The sequence below is a fragment of the Cyanistes caeruleus genome, chromosome 7 (genome assembly GCF_971803275.1).
Source record: "Cyanistes caeruleus chromosome 7, bCyaCae1.hap1.1, whole genome shotgun sequence".
NCBI classification, from domain to species: Eukaryota; Metazoa; Chordata; class Aves; order Passeriformes; family Paridae; genus Cyanistes; species Cyanistes caeruleus.
In genome coordinates, this window is record NC_141707.1 from 16,295,751 (window position 1) to 16,319,376 (window position 23,626).

Consider the following 23,626-nt stretch of genomic DNA (forward strand, 5'->3'; position numbering starts at 1 on the left):
CTTGTTTTGTTCAATGAGAAAATCAGGCATACCAAAGTTGGAAAAAAAGTGAACGTAGTAAATTTATTCAGAACTTTTTTGATCCAATCTACTTTTACTTCAAGAGCTCTTTGGAACTTCTCATCTGAACTCTTAAAAAAAATCCCCACTCACTCAAGACCATGTCTTGTACAACAGCACATTGAAAAAAGATGTTGCAAGGCTTCTATCCAATTTTCTTTTTCAACATCCTTCTCCCAGGCAGAATGTGCTCAGAGCAGAAATGTCATCACTCCAATTTTATTCAATGCCAGAAATGTACCTATACAAATCTAGAAGTCCACAATGCTCTGTTTGATAATGCCTGCAGAGCAGGCGGACTTGACTGCATTCCATAATGTAGCCTAGCCAGTATTTTTTCCTGTTAGCAATTCACTGATGGTGTAGATTGCTCAAGAGCTGCAGCTGGATAGAGGGATCAGCACCAGCCACTGTCAGGGATGTCTCTCCCAAGGCTGTCCTATGAACACATTCCTCCCAGCTACCTCAGATATCACTTGCTTTCTCACTGCTACAGTTGCAAAAAAATCCCATCCAAATCCTTCCCATCCCATAATCCCAGTATCTTCCCCTTTACACCTTGGATCTGCAACCAGTAACTCTTATGAGTGATTATTATTATTATTATTATTATTATTATTATTATCATCATCATCATCATCATCCTCTTATTGAAGCCTGCATTAAGTACTTGACCTCCCCTTCAAAGGGTTCAAATGACCACCTGCCCAATACATCTCTCAAGCCACCCTGCACAGCTCCAACCAAGAGATGGCTCAGCACTGCAGAAATGAGGGCTGGCACAGCAGCACTTGCATCAGCAAGCAGAGGCGAGCAGAGCTGCAGCCAAGCGCACGGCGGGCTGTGGCCAGGGACTGGCACCATCGGCTCCAGCCAACAGCAGGGCACACACAGGGACCTTCAACACCCACTCTGCACACTCAGCCAGCTGCAAACGTGTCCTTTCTCAACTCCCCTTGGAATTAAAAACAAAACAACCAGCCCAAAGCGGGTTCTGGGGAGAATACATCTAGAAAGTTATCACTTCCAAGTGTCAGGAAGAAGCAAAACATCTATCTTTCAAAACATCATTATTATCTCTCAGGTGGTCAGCCCTGCCTAGTGACAGGGAAGGATGGTGGACTGGCTTAGAAATTTAAAGAGGTACTTCTAATTAAGAGACAATTAGTGATCACTGAAATGATGATCTCTCCTTACCCTGACAAATGCCTAGGTCAAGGAGGTATGGGAAGTGAGCCACGGTGTTCCTCATGGCTGGGAGCTGCTGGAGGTGCTGTAGGAGGTCCTGCATGGCTGGAGGTGCAGTAGCGAGCATCCATGACCAGAGCAACAGGGTCCTGGTGCAGGTGTGGCGTGAATGTATGCTTACTTAAGTATAAATGTATTTAAATATGCACATAATCATACCCATATGTAAACATGCCACATTTTGCAGTACACATTTATTTAAATAAGTACATATTTAAATCGTAGAAATATTAGTGGGAGTCTAACTTCCCACTTTCTGTCATCACTGTGAGCCCAGTCCAATTCCTGATGAAACAAACAGGAATTTATAAGTAGTCTTCACTGAACATTAGGCCTCAGAAGTCCCCCACGGTTCTCTCCTGTATATATACTACCAAAATTCTTTAACAGCTTAATATTTCCTTTGGCCACATATTACAGTGATCAGTTCAGACAAGAGAATATCAGGACACAGAAGCCTTGTGAGAAGAGAGGCCTGGGAGCTTCAGGCTAGTGAGAGGAGAGATTTCCGCCTGTGCTCCTTTCAGCATGTACTTTTTCATCAGATAAACATAAATAAGTAGTACAGCAGTTGTTTAGTGAGCAGCTTAGGGACATATTGTTCCCAGTGTCCTAATTTTCCTGACACAATCGGTAAATTTAGACATCTAATTAACAGTCTGTGCCATTTATCAGGTTACTTGTTGCTGGTTTTTTTTTTAAGGCCGTCAATTAAGCTTTCCATACCTTTGACATATTCTTCATTTCCAGACTGAGTCCTAGGCCTCTCAGAATGATTATGAATGCTTCTAACACATCCCTATTCTGTTTATGTGGGTTTTACACAGTCCCAGGGAGATGAACACCAGGGTCATCTCTACAGCTAGTTTCAAAGTAATTCTGTAACACCTGCATGTGTGGGATGGAGCAGCCCAAGCAGAAGAAAAAAGGAAAGGATTTACATTACATCTCTAAAAAGTCAGCTGGGGTACAAGTTCATTCAGTAAGAGCCATTATGAAACATCTGCATATTTGTTGACATTCTCATAATTACATTTGCAACTCTCACATTTTAGGCCTTGCTACTCTGCATTTTGAAATGCACATTTTTACCTTTGCTTATTTACCCTCCTTTGTCTTAGTAGCTCTTGCCTCTAGCATGTAAGATATTCCATAGTGAAACATTTAATCCAAGTGGTGACATTATTGAAACAGGAGGAAAAAAGGAAAGTAAGAGAATTCAAATAAAAAGGAAGATCACTTTTTTAGATTACAGATTCACTGCCGCACACATACACAAAAGCAGCTTGGAATGCTATGACAGATACATGTTTTATTTGCAAAGTACAAGTCTTTGACCAGACCAATGCTGCAGACCTGCCCTAATGTGAATCCTCCTTACAAACAGTGTGTTTATTGTCTTTACCAAAGAGTAACTAACATTGATGTAGCATATAAAGCATATCCCCACACAGGTAAGGTAAAATGGGTCTTCAATTTTATGCTTAGCTAAAAAAATACAGCTAAATGTGCATAGGCATCAAGCTTCTATAATGATATTCCCGTCTGAGAAAGGTAGATACAGCATGAAAAAGAGAAGGCCCAAGAGAAAATGAAGCTTTCTTCACCCCAGATATTTTGCTCCTGGACCATCCTGATAATTGTCAGAAAACCGCTACCAGATGCAGGCACAAGAAGAAAAAACTCTGCAGAATGATCTATTTGTACCTGCTCAAATGAGACATGTGCTACTTTATTCTGTCAGTAGTAACAACCCAATTAAAACTGGAAGGTAAAGCACCCTCAGGATCATGTGTTGACCACATGAACTCTGTTCACAGAAATGCAGGACACTAAAAATCAAAAAGGCCTGCACTGAATGTTTAGAAGGTACAGACTGCACCATTATGCAGTCCCAAAGAAAGGTTTGCTACACCTTTCTTTTTTGCACGTGCTTTAAATGTTCACTTTTTAGGGTGGAGTTGCTGTTTACTTTGGCAAGTTCTATGAAGCCCCCCACAGACCTCTGCAGAACTGGAAGAAAAAAAAAATCTGACAAAGATTTGTAATAGATTTTTTTTTGCTCAACACCAATATAACATCAAATAAAAACTCTTAGCAGATCACCTGACCTCCTGTAACGAAGATTGACCTTACAGCCTGCAGCTCCAGGGCAGACCAGCACTTCTGCTCTCTGGCATCACAGAGCCTTGGAAGCAGCCATCCAGAGCAGCCCCTGCTGGGATGGTGCCCAAGGAGATGGGAGAAAACCCAACCACCCTGTCTCCCCCCACTCCCCTGCTGGCAGCTTTGCTGCTACCCTGTGGCAGCTGCAACCTGCCGGGAGAAGCCAGGGCTTCCAAGGTCCTTAACTCTACAACTGACCACTTTTGAGTACTCCAGGCTCCCTAGAAAATAGTCTCAGCGTTAAGATTGGGTATTCATGAGTTTTCAAGAACATCACTGATGCTTTTCACAGCCTTCCCCATCCCTCCTTGAAATAACCAGTTTAGCTGGGTTCAAATTTCTGCATTGTGCCTGGAAATCAGGGCTCTTGAGCATAATTCAGTAATAATAAACTGGGCAGCGTATGAGCTTTAAGGCTTTTTCTTCAGGTTTCTTGGTAGCTCCTTCATGCTATGGACAGATTTCTACAGGAAAAGCAGTAACCCAAGTTTGCTGGAATTGTATCACACACATGCTGGGAATACAGTCTGGCTGATATAAAGAAATCTGTAGCATTTCCGATCAAGATATTCACATTGGAGACCATCACAGAACTCCAGAAATTCAGGTCACAGGGAATTTATTTCTCTGAAAGGGATCAAACATTAGGACTAAAGTAGAAAAAGCATCTTACAAATTTAAGCACAAGGTTGTGACCAGTGGCTAGTGAAAATCTACACAATGTCTGTGAAGAAAATAATTATTACTGGTTGCCAAGGTGAAAGCTAGCACCTTTGACTGAAGAGTAACAACTAACTTGGGTTAGCAGAAACCTTGATTGAAACCATTGTGCTTTACTCACTCTCTGTGGTTGATCATGCCTAGGGAGACTTCCTTCATTATATAAAGCGTGTAGGAGATAAATGGAACAAAAATCTCTAGGATAGTTAGGTCAGATGACATGCACCACAGTGACACAATTTCCTCTATGAAGCCAGAAATTTCCAGTCCTCAGACGTGACAGATGTGTCAAGTTTACTTTTCAAGGAATAAAAAAAGGGTGCTGTTATAGTTCTGGCTAACCTTTGTAAAAGCCCTTAATTCACAGAACAAGTGTGGAATCTTGTTTGGGAAAAGCTGATCTCCCACTTTATGCCTTGAAGCTACTACATGCCTTAAGTACCCTGACAAGATTTTGAATCAGACACTAAGGATGAAACAGAGGAAGAGAGTCTGTTGGGGCACCGAGAGGGAAGGGGGGGCAGGATAAGAACAGCAGATGGTAACATTTGTTACATTTCACTTTTAGGGTCCAAATAAGTCTAAAACCCAAAGCAAGTATGCTGCTCCCGTGTAATTAACTACTTCACTAAAGTGAAAAACCTTTCTTTATGACACACATCAGAGTACAGAAGTTGCCTCTGAATGGCCACTCCAAAAAAAACCCACCCTAATCAAAGACATTTGTCAGCCTTATCAAATACAGATGCACAAAGTTAGGGGCTGGAGAACATCTCTGTTAGCAACAAAAAATTGGCAGCAAGTCTTGGGTAGATGCAAGTACCTTAAAACAGAATTTAACTCTTCATCATACAAAATTCTAAATAGAATTGGAGGTTCTTCAAAGTCCATACACACAGAATAATGTTGAACATATGTCTGTTTTCAGTGTACTTTTAACTCAAACTCAAGCATTTAATCCAGACTAGCACTCTCTAGTACATGAGGAATGAGTATGAAGTACTGAATTTAGTGGTGTGGAGGGGGAAATGCAAAAGCTGCAGAGGATCCAGCTATGTTTGTCCCAAAAAGAAGTGCCCAGCTTCCACAGCTGGCTGTTAAGAGCTCAAGAACACCAGTTTTGTAGAGTTACAAGCACATTCCATAAACTTATGAGGCACTGTGCTTACCTCCACAGTAAGAGAAACCACTCTTTTCTTTGGAAAAGAAAACAAACTCAATTTTCTAAAAGACGTCACAGGCAAGACTTCATTCTGTATTATCTGTGAAGAATTAAGTACAGATACCCAGAACACAAAATATAGCTCAAAAGTAATGGGCTCTGTGATAAATTAAGACATTCCTTTCATAGATTATAGTGCATTCCTGTCACATTAAGGCATTTTGAGCTAAAAAGCCAACCTAGAGATTGATTGGACTATTTTTTCAGTAACTGAAGGGATTATATACCAACATTTATATTCCAAACAGTTCCCTTAAACCTCATTGAGGATGTTTTTTCTGAATGTTAAAATGAAATAAAATCAGATTTATGATTAAGCATGGAGTTACCAAGTTAAACTTTGGAGCAATGCTACCAAGCATGAGCAACAGTGTGTGTAACTGACTCATACATTTGGAAAAAAGTAGAAGTCCCACCACTATAAATGGTAATATTAAAAAACTCCTCTGAATCCCTCTACCTCTCAGCAGTGTTTATTAATCTATAATCCATATTATGTACCTATGCAGAAGTTGAAATAAATAAATGGTATTTAAAAATTGACATACAGATTTTTTTTACTAAATTATTACAACGCTCCATTCAGAGTAGACTAGCTAGACCTTAGATGCAATTGAAAAAAACCCACAATAAAAAACTTACTAAATATCTGTTTGCTCTTCAGCCCAGTTCCTAATACCCACTAAGAAATTCAGCTTCCTGAACTCTGCTGCCCAAGTTCCCCAAACGAATACTTGGGAGAGGCAAATAAACAACATAAAACAGTAAAGCTAAAGAGATTACCAATTTCTCTCTTATTTCCTGCTGATCACTGCCAGACTATGTTTCTGCCCCAAAGTGCAGGCTTCATTATTAAAGATGGACAGAATACAAGCATATTCAGCGGAGGCCGGCTGTTCAGGAAATAGCTATAATTTGGTAAATAGCATAATAAACACTTGAGCATCCTTGATGCAATGGGTAATGAGCCAGTGTAGTCCTAAGTATGTACATAACAATGTTAAGAATATACTGCATTTCACATTATGTATCTACACACACACACACGGAGATGTCCATATAATATTTCAATTACTATATATGTTTCCCTTCTCACATACATTTATTACTTTTTCCTCTGTACTCAACCAGTCATTTGTAAAAGAAAGCAACATTTACTTGGATTCTTTGCTCTTTCTCTTTCATTTCATTCCTAGTATACCTACATAAACCATCAGAAGCTTTTGTTCATCATGGCAAGCAAATGCATTACAGTCTGAAGCACCAGAGATCCTGGAACTAAATGTAATCTCACAGCAAGTCATCAGCATGTCTATAGCCCATGCAGTGGAAGGTGATTTAAATCCCCAGTCTGTTCTCCTTGCCACCACAGAGAATAATGACAAACCATAACATATCCCATTCATCTAACAGCTGAAAGGGTAATGAATTACAGAGATAGTTCAGCCACTCATTATTAAAAGATTACAACATTAAAAATGAAGTGTTTTTTTTTTTTAAAGGAAAATGATCATGTTTTCATACAATGCAAGTAAAACTATACAGTATTATGGATTCCCAGCTATATTGTAAGAGGCACCTTGTAACAAAGGCTTCAAATTGAATTAAATTTAAAGTTAGCATTTTTCTAGCTTGAAACTCAATCCCAGTTCATACTGTTTTACTCTAATACTGAAAATATAATTATTTTTAATTGTAGTTTTTAGAATTTCTTGCTATTTTTCTCTGATAGCATTACCCATTTTTCATAAAACATAGCCAATTTTGGTTAATACCGTTCGTAGTCAGGGTTTAAAAAAAACCCCCACAAAACCAAAAAATCAAAAAAACCCCAAACCACCACCACCAAAAATAAAAAGAAAAGCACCAAATCCCTCCACCCCAACAACAACAACAACCCCACCACAAAAAGAAAAACAAACCTGCCCCAAATCAGTCTACATTACACGGTGCCAACGATGAAATATGTAACTGAATTATCTGACATGCTGGGCTTTTAAGCCATACAGCCTATGGTTCCAAGAGAAATATCAGTGGCTTCATTTTAGAACAAACCTGCTAAGTTTCAGCATCAAAAAAAAGTTCTTTATCAAATAAGCATCAAGCGAGCCCTTGCATCCCAGGAATCTGGTTACCCATAGACTTTTCATGTTAATTCAGAGACAGATGAAATATGTACATAACTGAAACTGCTCAGAATGTACCATGTGCAAATGCATGTTTCCACAGGAGACTACTCAGTCATTTGATGCAGGACACAGCATCATCTAATATAAAGAGACTTTTTAATATAGAACATCTGCAACCTTTCTATCAGCTCCATCTAAATGTCTACCCAGGGTCAATTAAAAAATACCTCTGAAGTTTGATTCATAACTTTTTCATTTTCCCAAATACATTTCTGCTGTTTGCAGGGTAGGAATTGCGAGGTGGCGAGAGGTGGGAGGAGAGCAGAAGGTCTACAAGAAAAATTAGGTTGTCAGAAAACGTCAATAGTCACAGCAAATCTTCTGTAAATGATTTCTGAAAGTCTGTTTCACTTTATGTACAGCTGAACAATAACAAGCATAATGCCAACTTTCATTTTGGAAACAAGCTGCGAAGGGCACCTGTATATGGACACAAACTGTAACCAGTTACAACACAGGAAAACCCTGCACTGGGACTTCTTTGAGGGGCAGTCTTTGAAGAAAATATATCCTTGGCTGGCACAGGCAGGGGAAACCTGGAAAGCTACTGCTGTAGGGCTCAAAGGAAGGGAACAAAAAGGGATTTTTTATCCCTAACTGTACATCCTTTATTCATTCATTCATTCACATTATATGGTAGACTTCCTTGCAATGACAGGAAAAGGCTGTTGGTGGGTGGATGCACTTCTCTTGCTGCTCCTTACTCAGCAGGACAGGGCACTGTTGTCATTGTAAACACAGGGTGGGGCTCAGAGGATCCAGAGAGAAGATCACTACTGAGGGAGCCCTTAAATCAGTATTATTCTCTTTAAAGAAGATGCACAGTGTCAGACTCGCTTCTAACAAAATAAGAGGCACAAAGGAGGGCAATGGTATGTCTTGATTTTTGCATTTAGTACTCCCTCTTCAAGCCTGGAGGGTTGCCTTTAATACTTATTTTCATCTTACAACCTTACAGCTGAATCTGCTGAGTGACCTTCCTATGAGTATGTCTATTAGCCCATGATATTTGGTTTGACTTTGAGCAGGTTTCTTACTTTCCTCAGAGCATTCTGAAAGCCACAGTAAATCCTACCAGATCCTCCTGGGCTGCAGCAGGGCCTTGACTGACCATCACCATCTGTTCCTCACAGCCATGAGTCAGTGCCTTATCAGAAGCTTATTATTACTACTAGAGATGTTTTTGGAATCAGGAACTGATTTCACATAAAAGTTCTTTTTAGCTCTGCTCCATGTTCTAGAAGTGTCACTGGCCAGACTTTTAAAATTATTAGTAGCAATGTCTATACAAAAGAAGTTACACTTTTTAGTCCTATCATGCACACTTTTTTATGATGTTAAACCTTGGGTACAATAATCACTCTATGGGCCTTTTCTTGAAGTACTATAAATACCATTTCTCTTTCCCAGGACAGTACACTTTACTAAGAAAACAGACTGTGGAGGTTACTGGGTGCTTGTTTGGTAAGCGATTTCTCTTTGTTCTCCACTAACATCACAAATGGATTTTTTAAATTGTCAAGTTTTCTTGTATTTTCACAGTAAGGGATTTTAAACAAAGTGGTTCTTCAAATTAATATCTATCTCAGTCCTTATTAAAAGGGTCTAAAAATGAGAAGTGAGAACAAAAATGTATATTTTTAACTGACCCAACCCTTTTCTTTTTCAGAATTAACCCAATAAGAATGTTTGAGTTTTGAAACTGTCTGAACACAGGCAAAATATTATAGGAACATCTAAAAATTCCCAGGGACAAAAAGCCTCTCTGACCCAACAATGAGTACTACACAGTGCAAATCACAGATCTGCTGCTTCTGGGAATTCTGCCATATATTAAGTAAATAAATTTTTTTTTATTATTTGAATAATATTTTTTTTTCTCATTTGAACCCTAAACCCCAGCAAAGATAATATTAAAAAACTTGCATTTTGTTCTTTTTTCTATGAATTGCAAAGGCTAAATTCCATCTGTAATTATTCTTGTGAAACACAAGTAGAAACAATGGTATTGTAGAGATGCAACTACAAGATTAATTTGGTCTCAGACATCTTTGTATCTTAGTGAGAATAAATGAGCAGCAGAAATGTCTCTTAAGTTTAGACTGCAGTTTTCAGGATTATCAGTTAAAATATAGTTCTGAAGGAAAAGAAATCTGGTCTTGAGTTAATGAAAGAAACAGGGAACCTCAATATACTGGTTTTAGGTTCTCTGTTCAGGGAAGAAGTCGACTGTACAAGTTCTCACAGTCTCAACGCAGGATTTCCCCAACAAGTCTGAAAAAATATTCATCACTCCAAAGTCCACAAAGAACTGAGACTAGAGTTAATTCTCCTGCACCCTTATAAGCCATAGGAAAAAAGCCTTAATCACAACTTCATGCTGGCTCATTTCAACCTCACTCCTGTTTGTATCCAGGAACACTCCGTGGTTCTCATCCAATACAAGACCTCTATGAAGTTCAGCAAGTTTCCACTGGAGAATTTTGCCACAAAGCCACTACATGTTTGTATTTCTATGGCTTAAGTCCAATCCATATATCTTTGGAACATCTGTTGTTATTTATTTCAGTAAGACTGACAGGCTCCAGGGTGCTCTTCACTACTTATTCACTTATTTAGGTTCCCCAATCCTTCCTTGTGATCACTCTGCTCTGCTTCACTTGGTATTTCTGCTGCACTTCGTGCAATCAGGTCTGATCACTTCTGCAGTTGATCCCTGGTCCTTCTGCTTTTGCCATGAAACAGTAAACATTTTTACCCTAAACCTCACTGCTGGCCATGCAAAATGCAGTCTGACCACCTGAACTTTTTGTGTTGTCATTTAAATGCGCAAATGGTATCTCTGCTAAAATAAGGTTATAAAACCTGAGTGCTGCTGTACTTCATCATCTTTCTTTGTTCTGTGTTTGAGAACTGCTACTGTATATTGACTTTATGAAAGTTTTGTTTTTTCAAGAGACCAGCACAATTATTACAAGTCCAAGTTCCAAAATGGACAGATACAGAACTGAAACTGCTGTATTAAAGGTCTGTAACGATCTTTCTTTGCTCAGCCAAATGGATTGTCATCTGTGTTGATTCAATGCAACTCCTCTGTGCCATTCAATACAATTGATCACAAGATGCTTTTATAGAGCATTTGGTTATCCTTGAAATTTGGTACCCAGGGGTCCTGGAAAATGCCCACAGCTTGAGCTGTTTTTCACTGAATACCTTTCTCTATAGCCAACAGTAAAACTGTTCTTTTCCTCATCTTGCTCCTAAAATTCCCCATCACATTCAGAGAAATTCTGTTTAAGTCTCACTGCCTCATTCTTGATAGCAACATCCACTTGGTATTTTAATTAAATCTCATGGCTTCAATTATCTGTATACAGACACTGTATCAATTTAAGTTGCTTTCCAGCCTGGCTTTTTTTCCCTCCTCCCTGATGTTTTATTTTGGTCTCACTCTTCTGTTTGGTCAGCCTTTGAAACAGGGTCCTTGAGAAAGCTACAAAACACAATTCTTAATTTTTAATTGTTTTTAATATCTCATTTTTGGTCAATATTTACAAACAGAGTGAAAACCTCATACTTTGGTGCTTAATTTACAATATTTTCCTTTTTGCCTATAAATTAGTGCAACATTTTATGCAACTAATTTAGTTTTATACTTTTTCCTCTTCTCTGATCAATGCAAAATACGAAACTTCCTCTGATTTATACTACTGCTTTCCATATCAACCTTTATATTGTAGACTTGGTTTAGGTGTGTAGCTGCTCTGCATGGTGGATATTAAGCAGAAACCTAGACGTTCCACATAATTTTCCATTTACTTATGTGGACATGTAAGGATAGAGCTGGTCTAAACATGGCTGGACAACATAAAATGTTAGCCCCTGTAGACAAGAACTTCTCTCCACAGAAATCATTCTGCTTTCAGTCTGACCTGCATTTTCTAAATACAACACATAAGATTCCCCACAAAGAAATCTTGAGTAAGGAGAGCCCAAATTGACCAAGGAATTTGTTGTTTTCTACCTGGAACTCTGGAACATTCTATTGAGCTTTAATGATTGTGCAAAGTCATTACAATATTACTGCAGTAACTACAGTATCAAAGCCAACAGACACCAGTGCTATCACAGGCAAACAGCCTCCTGAGAGTGACTTAACCTTTGACCAGCAAATTTGATCTGTTATAGGCAATTTGTGTCCCAAGGTACACAGTGAATGGCTGACGTACACAAAATAAACAAAGACTGAGAAAGACAATAAACTGGCAGCCAAGATCAACAAATGGTTTTGGTGTCCCATGAAGCCATTAATAACAATACTCTGTCAAACGTGCTTTTTTCCAGGCGTGGGCTGGTTCAACGTCTTTGAGTGCCTGTGTGACCTTGAGAAGAAGAGGCAGATGTAGTGATGTGACAAGAATATTCTACTGGAAAGAAGCTCCTTTTAACCTATGCAGTGCCTAAGCATCTCCTTGCTCCCCTCCCCTAGAGTATTTATAAAATGCAAACAAGTAAATCCATCACCTCCTCTCCTAATCTTTTGCTGTTCTTTATAACAGACACAGAAATAGTTTGTCAAAAAAAGAGACACAGCCTTTTATTTTATATTCTAGAAACTAACATACAATAGTCTTAAAGATCCATGTGCCAACAGATGAGTTCCATAAAAATAAAAGAATAAGCTAACAGGTTAAAATAGCAAAGGTTGAAAATTTCGAGTTTCTACAAGTGATGACTGAATTCTACTCACCCACACAATCTTTACAGACAACAAATGCACTTTCCAGAAGAGTTACTTATGTATTTTAACTTTAGCTCTCCACTGTAGCTTTTTAGCATTGTGTGAACGTATTGTTTTAATAAAGATCTAGAAAAATGAAACCAAAGCACTTTTAATACACCTGTAGTCTATTGCTTTATTCTGCTGGATTGAGGCCTTAACACTCAGGTGAATCTTAATAACTCACTTATTCTAAACCTGAATCCTCACTTTTTTCCCCCTACTCTAGAGGAATTGGTTACTTTTATTTTTTTTTCTTCTTTTTAATCTTCTCTAGTGAAAGATCATTTTGTCTGTCTCCACTTTCAATTCCACACAAGTGCATGGACAGCAGTTTACGGTATAATGTAAGTTTTCCAGAGGAGATCTAGGGCCAGCAGTGATCCTTCTTCCCACTATGACAGCGACATCATCTTTCAATTTCTTTAAACTCTAGCCTAAAACAAAAAAAGATTAAACTCATTCTCTCCAATCTGAATATCCCCACAAGACAGAGAAAGCTGGTATTTAAACCAGAATAAATGCTAAGAATGAACTAAATAAATATACTGTTATTGGAATAAGTTTGTTAGCATATTTTAGACTGTCTAAAATTTGGTGTGTTTGTTTCCAATTAGACCACTAGAACATATATTTTGCATGAGTGTGGCTTCCTTCCTCCCCTCCAAGCATGCCAGAAACATATAAGTCTTTGCAAAATACTCAAGTATCTCTAAGACACAGATTTTTAATAGTATTTTCCATGCAGGAGATGCAATAACCCATAATTTGCTTCATTTCAGCACTGGGGACTAAAGCCAGTTACCCACTCAGAATTAGCAAGCTCGCATTGCCAAATCAGTTTTCCCTGCTCATGGGGTGCATCAGACATCACAGGCAAGTCAACAAACTGTGCTGTTTAGAGGAGCAGCACCACAGGATTGAGAGGTTCTCACAGGGGCCTTACAGAACTGTGTCAGCATTCACGCCACACGTACGTAAATACAACTTGCACTGTGCAGTTACTGAAATTAGCAAACATCTGACATGTAGGGAGAGAGCAGCTGACACCACTGCTATAGGCAGAGAGGATTCAAAGCAAATCTACACCTAGAAACTTCTCTTCTGATATTCCCGAGCCATTTCAGCCCAGAGCTCCTGGAGCTCTGCCTGATCCTGCCTACAGCACCCTCCACTGCTGCAGATGACTGATGGTTGGGGAAGCGATAAATGACAACCAAGCTAAAATAGCTTAAACAGGAATTAATTACAGAAGAGATGAGGCAGAGGTCTTCAGAATGAAGAGGTACATTAACCTATTGTAGCACTTATAATCATGATAATCTGCTGTTTTAAAGGAAAGAAATATTTGCTAATTTCTTTTTGAATAACTAACTCTCTGGTGTAGCTATACACACATATAGTCAGTAAAATTAACCTGCAGCTGTATTGTGAAGTTTTTTCTCAGAAGCAGTGCAGTTTGGTTTTGTTAAGTCTTAATTTTGAAAAAGATTTATTTAAAAACCTGTTTTTCACATTGCAGCCTGTATCAAACCAAACAGACAAAAAAAAAATCAATAATTTAAAAACATGTATTGCTAAGAAGACTAAATAAATAAATAAAAGTAAGCTTCCTTGAGTGTCCTTCCTTGCTGTCAGTAAAGCTGTTTGTGTGGAAGACTGAGCAATCCAAGAACATGTGAGTGAAAACAAACACTTCTGAACACAGAAGAGGATATGGAAAGCGTATTTGCAGGGGGTGGGGGTGGCTTAAAAAGGAAAGCTAACTTCTTTGAATTGTTTATTTCCTCAATCTAATCTTAATTAAAACCAGAACATTAGGATGTCTGTTATACTGAGCTACTGTAGTACAGATTTCCACATTAGAGGATAAAAAGCTAAACACAAGGATGACTGAGGTAGAATGAACAGTGCCTGACTCATTACTCACTAGGTTTCTTTGGCTGGAAGGAAAATAGCAAACAATAACAGTGGCCTTCTGTCACCAGAAGATAGCTTTAGAATTCTATTTACACATTACTACCAACCAACCTGATGATAATCTCAGGTTAGTGTGGGGCCAGGTATTCACTGCTTTCAAATAAGGGACAATGAATGGCGCACACACACAGTTCATTACTTCAAACCCAATATTGGACTTAAATGCTAAAGAGCTGATACTTAGTGGCTCATGTATCTTGTACTAAATATACACACAGAATTTTTAACACACATAGGGGGACAGGTTTTTTCATGTCAGCATTTGGCTAACATTTTATATTTACCCTGATTACTTTTAATTAATTCTTTACTCTTCTCAACAACAACAAATAAGAGCAAAACTGGAAAGTTGCAAGAACAGAAAAGGGAAAAAGGAGAAGACCTCTTCATTCTCACTTCTAAGAATTATGCCAAGACCTCTTAAAGAGGAAGATCAAATTCTCTCACATGCACCAGGGCCAAGCCAAGATCCTGGAGATGTCATTTGCACTGAATAACGGAAGCAAGCAGGGGAAGATTCTTTGAACCGTGAGTATTTTTGTGAGGGGAGCACTTGATAGCATAATTAACTTGTATGGTAAATGCCAAACAGCATTGTGACCACTGAGAAATCAGAGCAGTTGCTTCTTATGGTGCAGAGTAGAAGCAACTCACTCTGAGGGCAGAGCCCAGACTAAGGAACTCTGCTGGGCTTATTACTCAAGGCTCTGCATAAGCTGGGTGTCAACCAGGAGAAGAGAGATCCCAGGCTGCAGAACAGGGCAGAGAGGAGGAGAAAATAACAGAGGGAGAAACCTGGTGACAAACAAGCATTGTCCAGGATGAAGGGTTACAGCTGACAGGAACACCAGTTACCTGCTAAGTTAACAGCTGAATGAGCTGGAACTGCTGGGTAAGGATCAATCCTGCACCTTTGCATTCACATCCAAACAAATGAGGAGAGGTGGAGGCGAATGGGACACGGCCAAATGTGGTGCAGAGCAGGACGCTGTAAAGAGCTTTTCTCACTGCTGTTGGACAGAGATGGAAAGCAGAAGCTGAGGTAGAAAGGATATAAAGCCTTTCCTCATCATGCACTTAGCTGTGCCAATGTTCATGCACATGGTGGATAGTTTGCAGCAGAGGTAACTCTCAGGGAAGTTGAAAGCTGTGTGAAACACTTTCTGCCCAGACTCACAGCAAATGTTACAGGAGAAGGCAAAGTGCTGCTGAGACAGGCTGGCTGTGAGTGCTCGTGGCTGCTCACAGCAGGTGAGCACACTGGACAGGTAACACAGACCAGAGTAGGAAGGGGACAGAGCTGGACCTGGCACAGGGAGGTGACAGCACTCAGAACCAGGACCTAGCAGCGGGAGCCACAAGAGAGACTCATAATCTGGAAGCAACACGAGTCCAAGCACAAAGGGAAGAAATTTCTACGTGGTCACGTGTTCAGTGTCCTGTGTAGGACGTCAGCAAATTTTAGACCCTGGCCCACTGAATAGATTTAAGGTTCACCGAAAGATAACATCCCATAGAGGGGTTTTGTGAAAGGGAGAAGATGCTGCCAGTCTTCATGATGACAGAGCAAGGCTAACAAGTGGACTAATCTGCAAAAATAGTTTTCCCATGGTAAATTTGAAATGACAATTTTTTTTTTCTAGCAAGACACATAAAATCAGAAAGTCAGCTTTAATTCTGAGGCATTATATTCCAAAAAGCATTTCTGAAGGTGAGAGCATCTGTAGTGAGGAGGTAGTACAGAGAGAAGGAAACCTCAGCTCACCACCACATGCAGTAGCAAGAATTGGTACGGAGAGGAAAATTAGTTTGAGAAAGTCATATGAAGGCTTACTACTTTTTCATTTTCTTAAGAATAAAACTATTTTCCTGGTACACTGTTACAGGAGTAACCAGGCTGGTTTTTAAATGTATTTGATTTTTAAATTGTTTATAAATAAAATGTTGTATAAAGAAGTGTTTAGCAGAACAATGATTATATAAAGTAGGGAAATGTTGCTATGCTCATTTTTACAAGCGCAGAGGATAATTTTTGTGTTAAAACTAGGGCTCAGAGCAGTGGAGTTAACCAGTGATTCCCAAGAAATCCAAAGTAGCAGAGCAGGCATTTGAAACAAAGCCTCTCTCACAGTATCTCCTAAACATTTTCCTACCTAACCCCAAACCTTAAACTTTTGCTATCTCTTAAACCATCTCTTCTTCATTTTCTTTCAAAAATCCTGTGTGGAAAAAAAAAAAAAAGGGAAGAAAGAGACAGAGTAGTTCAAGGGGTCAGGTTTGTTCTGAAGCTAGCATGCTTCATATGCTCTGAAATTGTGACTATCCCAAAAGGAGCTTTCTTTTATATGTCAGCAAAACAAAAGGTCAGCCTATTGAAATATTGGTCAGGTCTGACTTTCTTCTATTAATAACAAGTAGAGACACATTTTTTAAAGTAATAGTTAAATAAATGACCACATGTCTGCAATCATTTCGATTTAAAATGTCAACTGGATTTGAGATGCCATGTGCATTTAATCAATGACTCTGCACTATAATATAAATATTACTTTGGTTTGACTGCATTGTGTGGCATAAATCATAATTCAGTGAGATGAGTATATTTAATTTTCTCTACAGATGGCTGTTAATGGCAATACCTATTAAACCAGCACCCAGCAGCATTCTGCAGTTCAGGAATCTGTCAGGAGTCCCCTTCTGTATCATTTCTCTGTTAATTGTTGTCTCTCCTCCTAACCCCTCAATTTAACACAGTCATGTTACAAGAACTACTGATTCAGAAAATCAGCAAAAACCTGTTGTTTCTTTTGTTAACAAGATAGAACTTATACTCTGCACTGCATTCCTGAGCAAAACTTTGTATTCATTGGTTAAAATGCAGCTCAGGAAGCCTTAATTCAAAATTTTGTGGGCAAGACTAAACCTTCTAGGACCTTTAACCATAATGTATCTGTACCACCCACAGAAATACCCAATGTACTACAATTTATATAAAAAACATGGAATTCAAGCTTTATCCTCAGCTAGATTTTAAGAGGATTTTAGAGCAAGTAACAGCCAATTCTAGTGAATGATAGATGAACACAGTGCTGCAGTGTTCAGTATTCCCCAAGAATACACTTTGCTTTCTAGGACTCTTCTTGCAGAACACATTTCTTGGGAGATTAGAGACAGACACTTAGAAGAAATATCCTACCTCCAGAAAATACCTGGAGTTTACTTTTAGCAGCTGTGGCATGCACAGAGGTCAATATTAAATAGGCGAGTGTCCATTAAAGTAGAATTTGAAGTTAATCCTCAAAGGCAAAGCATGCTGCCTTTTTTTTTTTTTTTTGCTTAGTAATGACTTGAATAATGATATTTCAACTTGAAGTGAACATGCAAGTTTTTCACAAAAAGCATGCTCCTTGCAAACAGTTTGTAATTTTGAGTCCTTTTAAATAGTCAGAGGGAACTTTCTGCTCTGATCTGTTAAGTAAATATAAATCTTGTTATCCAAGTTCAGTAATGAGAGTGAGGGGTCTATTCTTCACTGCACTTGCATACATCTAACGTTAATGAGATTTATGCATGCATATTAAGGGGAGAACAGATGCTTAATTAAACAAATCAGCCTTTAGTAGGCAGTCTGCATGATCATTTTTAGTACAAAACCCCCTTATTTTCTCTGCTTCAGTCTGACTATGAATGCAGTCAAGGAGGAATTAATATAATGGAGGAAAAGAAAAAGTCATACATGTAAAATGAAATGTTTGTTTAGTTTTTTCAGTTCAAAATACTTGAAAAATTTGAGCTAGATTAAATTGACTAGATGCATGCTCTCTCTCATGTTCGTACGCTTCTCAAAGGTAAGTGGAGCTTTATTTACCAATTTACCTAAATGAAAAGTGGGATTTTTATTATCAAAACGAAATCAAGGCCTCTAAATAACTCATCTGCCTCATGAACTGATGCTGCTTTTCAAATACACATGTTCCACCTCAGATAATTTTGCAATTGAGGACAAAAAAACCCTGAAATTTCTTTTAGGCTGAAAAAACTTTAGCCTAATTAAAACATAATTTATATTTAAATTATAAAACTAATTTATATTAGTTGCGGGGTTTTTTTATCTATCAATGTCCATACTGATTTCCAGAATCATACACAGATAAATACATTAAAAAGTTACATACTCCATCTGTCTCCAAGTCACATCTTTATTATTTGTTCCTTCTACATATACTGCTACCTTTTCTTTGACAACACTCAACTTCTAAGGGCAACAGAGTAGAAAAAAAAAAATCTCTCCATAAGTTGCCATAGTGCCATACCTAATGGAAGTCAATATCTGTATATTATGCTATCTACTCTGCAATACCATTACAGGCTCAACAGTGCTGGTTGTAAAAAGTATCATTCTGAGCACAAGGCCTATAATAGTAGTAATGAAAAAAGGGTCATTTCTGTCTTCCAACTAGAATGAAAAATTAAAATCACTAAGGCACTTAGCTCAAAGGAAAATTGGCAAATTAAAGGGACAAAAAATAAAATATTCATGGCTCATATTGTGAAATGGAAGGTAAATAATTTAAGATGAACTATTATGTGGGAAATTGCACTCTTTCTGAAGAGCAAAAAGCAAATCTAACTAATACACACATATATATTCCTACTTCCTGGGCTTGTAGTTATACCTATATGTGCAAAATATGCAAGTCATGGTTGAAGTACAATACTGCTGCGAGACAGACATTTTCTCACCTATGCTAATTTTTAAAATATTTTCTAGTGAAACAGTCAAGTTGACAAGCACTGCTTTATATGAAGAAGGTTGATTGTTTTTTCTTCCCGAGTCCAGCCTAGATGTGAAGACTGAATGAGAGACTGCTCTCCCACAGCACTCCAGTTCAGTACAACTCTTTACTCTGAGTCACCAATTACATATCTGCTCTTAGATTTTTATGCCACACAAAAAAATTATGACTTCAGCCTCCTGGTCTCTGCCTGGGGGAGCTACCTATTAAAATGCCATTGGTGTGGCTGCAGTCCATTAGCTATCTTACCTTCATATCCATAAAACTGAAAGGGCTGCCCAGAATTTTTACAATCACTATCTGGAAAAGGTAGAGAGAGCCACAGACTTATGTTTATTATACTCTAGCACTGTAACAACTGCTATGGGATTAGGATACAGAACTGCACTGCATGCCAGAGGTCACATTTCCCTGGTGATTTAAAGGTTCAGTCTTCTGCCAACTTAATTTAGAAACATGAAGCCCAGCTTTGTTAGAAGAGAATATTTTGATAGTTTTTCAAAGTATGGCAATTCAATAACTATTTACCACAAATTTAAAATCTGGAGTTCATCACCTAGCAAACTGAGGAATAATTTTTAAATTTATTTTATTAGCCTCTTGGTTAGATCAGCTTTGTGTCCTCAGTCCTAAGTGACAATACGTTCTGTGTTAATGTTCAGCATCAGGGATTTCTAACACCCTCTGCCAATGGGTTAATTAACCCTTCCAAACAGCCTACTCCTCATAAAGCTTTTGGCAGTTCTAAACAATGACACTAGACACTACCTTTTTTCGAAAGCAAGAATATGCTGTTTCACTACACTGTTTCTCCTGTAAATACTGAACACCTTAAAAAAGAATTACAGGGAAGCTCCTTTGATGTCTAGCAGTCTTCTAAGACTCACGGTGCCCAGAAAGAATCAGTCAGCTCAATGTGAGAAAAGGGATGAGCCAAGAATCAAATGCGGCATTGTGCAATCTTGCTGCTCTTATGTATTTGCACAGAACTCAGTATTATTTCTGTTCGGAAAAAGATTCAGTGTAGATGCGTGTCACTAGCCTTTCCCTGAGACTGAAGTATACATTTAGTCACAGCTCCAGTAATGAAAGTATTTAATGTACTTGTTTTCTTGATACACAGTATCCATTTACTGTTCTCTCTGTTGTCTAGTGGTGGGTTATTAGTGAACAATGACAGCATGATGTGCCAGAAAACATCAAAAAGTAAAATATAATGCTCCTTGGCCAATGTTAGACAAAACCAGTTAAGGCTCAACTTCTGTTCTTTTGGACACACATATACACCTTCAAAACTAAGGCAGGCAATATATGCATCAGAACCAACAAAGAAACAAAACACTGTGCAGTCAGCACCACAGTGAAACAGTACTTTGGATTATAGAGATTTTAACCAGTGTCATCTGCATTTCAAACCCCCAGTACATTAATCCACTTTGCCCAAATGCCACAGTCATTAATATGCTGCAGCTAAGAGTTTCAGTTAATACAGAGTGAAAAAACAGGTCTTTTAAAAAAACAATGATTACAAAAATAAAAGCATGATTTCTTGATGGTCTCCCTGAATCACAGTCACCTAAATAAAGCTTCAATCAAGGAAAAGCTTAGCAGGAAAGCAATCATTCTTCTTTTTGTATGTGTAAAAAAAGACCAGGAACTACAAGTAAATAGCAGCTGAGCAACAGATGAGGCACTAAGTGAAATCTGTTAGCAACTGCTAACAGCTTTGCTATTTTCTGTTGTTAAATTAAAAAAAAAAAAAGGCAAAAAACCAATGCAGTAGCAATTCCAATATGTTCAAAAATCTCAGATGCAAAAGACTAAAGCTCAACAATTCTTGTACTACAGCTGAGTACTTGGATTTGGTTTTAATATCTTGAAATGCTTTGTTATTGATTATAAAGAAAAAGCCAGCCAATTCACATGGCCCCTATGAAGGTAAAACTTCTTACAGCTGTACGTATGACCCAGCAAGCACAGCACAAAAATCCCACCATAGACAAGTAGGACATTTCCAGCAGCTGTTTTAGCCTCAAATTCTACTTTCTTTTGTCCTTTACATCTGACCCCATGTCATTCACCAGAAAATGCATGTGTCTTAATTAGCACTGAGCTTTCTGGCAAGATCTCTCTTTTTCATTGTCCTTCTGGTCCTGGAGCTTTCACCACAGATGCTCAATTCCTACTTATCTCAAGCCAATTTTGACATGGGTTCAGCAAGTCTGTTTTTCTGTTTGGATGCATCCCACAGCACAGCAGAACCATGCCTGCACAGCTGAAATAGCTCTGAACAAAGCTGCCCATGAGCTACAGGCAGTATGAACATACCAGAGTGGAGGTTCCAGCTCCCGGTGGATTTGTCACATGGCTGCAGTCACCGGACTGGTTGAAAAAATTCATGACATCACCTAGTCCCAGGAATATATTTCCTCTTCTCACCCCTGCCACTTGCTTTCATAACTTTTTTCCCTTGGCTTTATCTCTCCTGTCAGTCTAACAAGGGCTCTGTTCCTCCTTTTGGTGGTTGCACACATGGTGGATCACAGCACAACCACCACTGTACATACAAAATGCGCACTATATACTTCTTCACCAAGATTTCTGCTCCACTACAGTGTTTACATGTGTAATGCCCCCTGTGTGTCAGGTTCCCTTTCTGATTTAAATTCATCATGTCAAAAACTAGGCTCATCTCAGTTTCTAAATACTTGTCTCTACTTCTTTCTCTCAAGATACCAAGAATTAGTAGCCTGCTGCAGAAGCTCACAACTTTTGTCGTCTTAAACTTCTCTCTTTCCTTCCACAGATGTTCTACCAATAAAACATGCCAGTTTCATTCCCGCAATGTCATAAAAAAATCTGGATGTTTCTTTCCATCCATTTTGTTAAAATACTTATCATTCAATCCTCCTTCCCATCCCTCCTGACACTCCTTGCCCTTCACATTAGTACAAGACTCCAGTTGGAAAAGATACCTCTCGAATCTAATATTTAGTTGGTATTTGACCTGCTCTGAATGCCACTATTAGTTCCCTATTACTTCTTTTAAAATTCTTTTAAAAACATTCAGATCAGTTGTTTTTGCTGTTCATGTCATACACGCCAGTTTCTGTCTGAAAAAATACCAGCCTGGATTTGCTCATCTTTTAGCAACTGGGGACATATGGTCCCCAATTCTTTTGTAAACTCACACTGGCTGCTCTTGTTCAAGCTCTGCTTTACAGGTCTGCACCCTTCTTTCACGTCTATCATGTCTAGATAGACATGATATTAGGGAATCATAATACTCTCACCTTTTCAGGACGGAATTTCTTTTCAAGTTTTATATATTCTGGAAAGAAATATCAACAAGGACACAGAACCTCTAAAAACCTCCCAGCTGAACTGTTAGTTCTTACCTACTTCTTCTTTGTTTATTTTAACATGTTGCTTCCATCTTTGTTGTTTTGTAGTGATTTTCAGTGGTGTGGGATAGAAATACCCATTCTATTCTGCCATACAGATAAATATCATTAATACTGTCAGCTGGGAAGACTATCAATCTAAACAAAAGGCAAGCTGATGTAAAGAGCAGATGTATAAACCTTGTGTACTACTAAATTGTGGAATATATTCTTAAAGAGGGAATCACTGCAAATAGTAGCAACCTGTTGTTCGTAGCTTTGCACATTGACCATCATCAGAGTTTCTGTCAACTACAATAGCTTGTTTTGGATTCTGATGTCAGCCCACATTCTTTTTGGCTCAGATATAATACCCCTGTAAGATTTTACAATTCAAACTCTGAATCTTCTATGTATCTTCGATACATGAAACAGTACTTATCCTTTTGTCAAACCTCTGTGCCACTCCCCTCTTCTCTCCTACTCATGCCAAAGAGGTAAAAAGAAGAATGAAAAGAGATATAAAGCTTAAGATACACAAGAGAGTTTTTTAAGTCACCCTTCTAATTCAGTTTTTGACTACCCTTCAGCGTTAAGTCCTATTTATTTAAGCAGCATGAGACAAATGCACGCGCAATGCACAGGTGTGTGTACCTGCCCCCTCGGCTCCTGAAGAGCCCATTTGAAAGCAGACTGGCACAGCCAGGTATATCTTATGAACACTAACAACTGCTGACATGCAAATCTGGCACACAGGCATGCCTGTATATTTTTGACAGTGTCTCCACAGTGTTCAAAAGTTGATAGGGCAGTTGCTGATACATGGAAGAAAGTCAGCTAAAACCTTCCATGTTAATATTACACAAATAATTTTACTCTAGAGAACATAGTGACAGAAAGTTGTAAGGCAGTTCATACATTTTATGTCCTAATGAACACCATGATCAGTGAATGATCTTGCATTTGAATTTCTTAGATTACTAGATAAATGTATCCTTGCCTAAACAATGATTGTGGTTTTTGTATATATGTGTTCTGTCTACAATTCAGCACGGCAAGAAACACCAATAGCTTCCTAAAGC

The 23,626-nt window shown here is 38.5% G+C and overlaps 1 protein-coding gene across 5 annotated transcripts in view; it reads right to left on the reverse strand.

Moving 5' to 3' along the window:
* PARD3B (par-3 family cell polarity regulator beta) overlaps positions 1-23,626 on the reverse strand; it is a 392,133-nt gene that overhangs the window by 110,357 nt on the left and 258,150 nt on the right. The window lies entirely within an intron of this gene.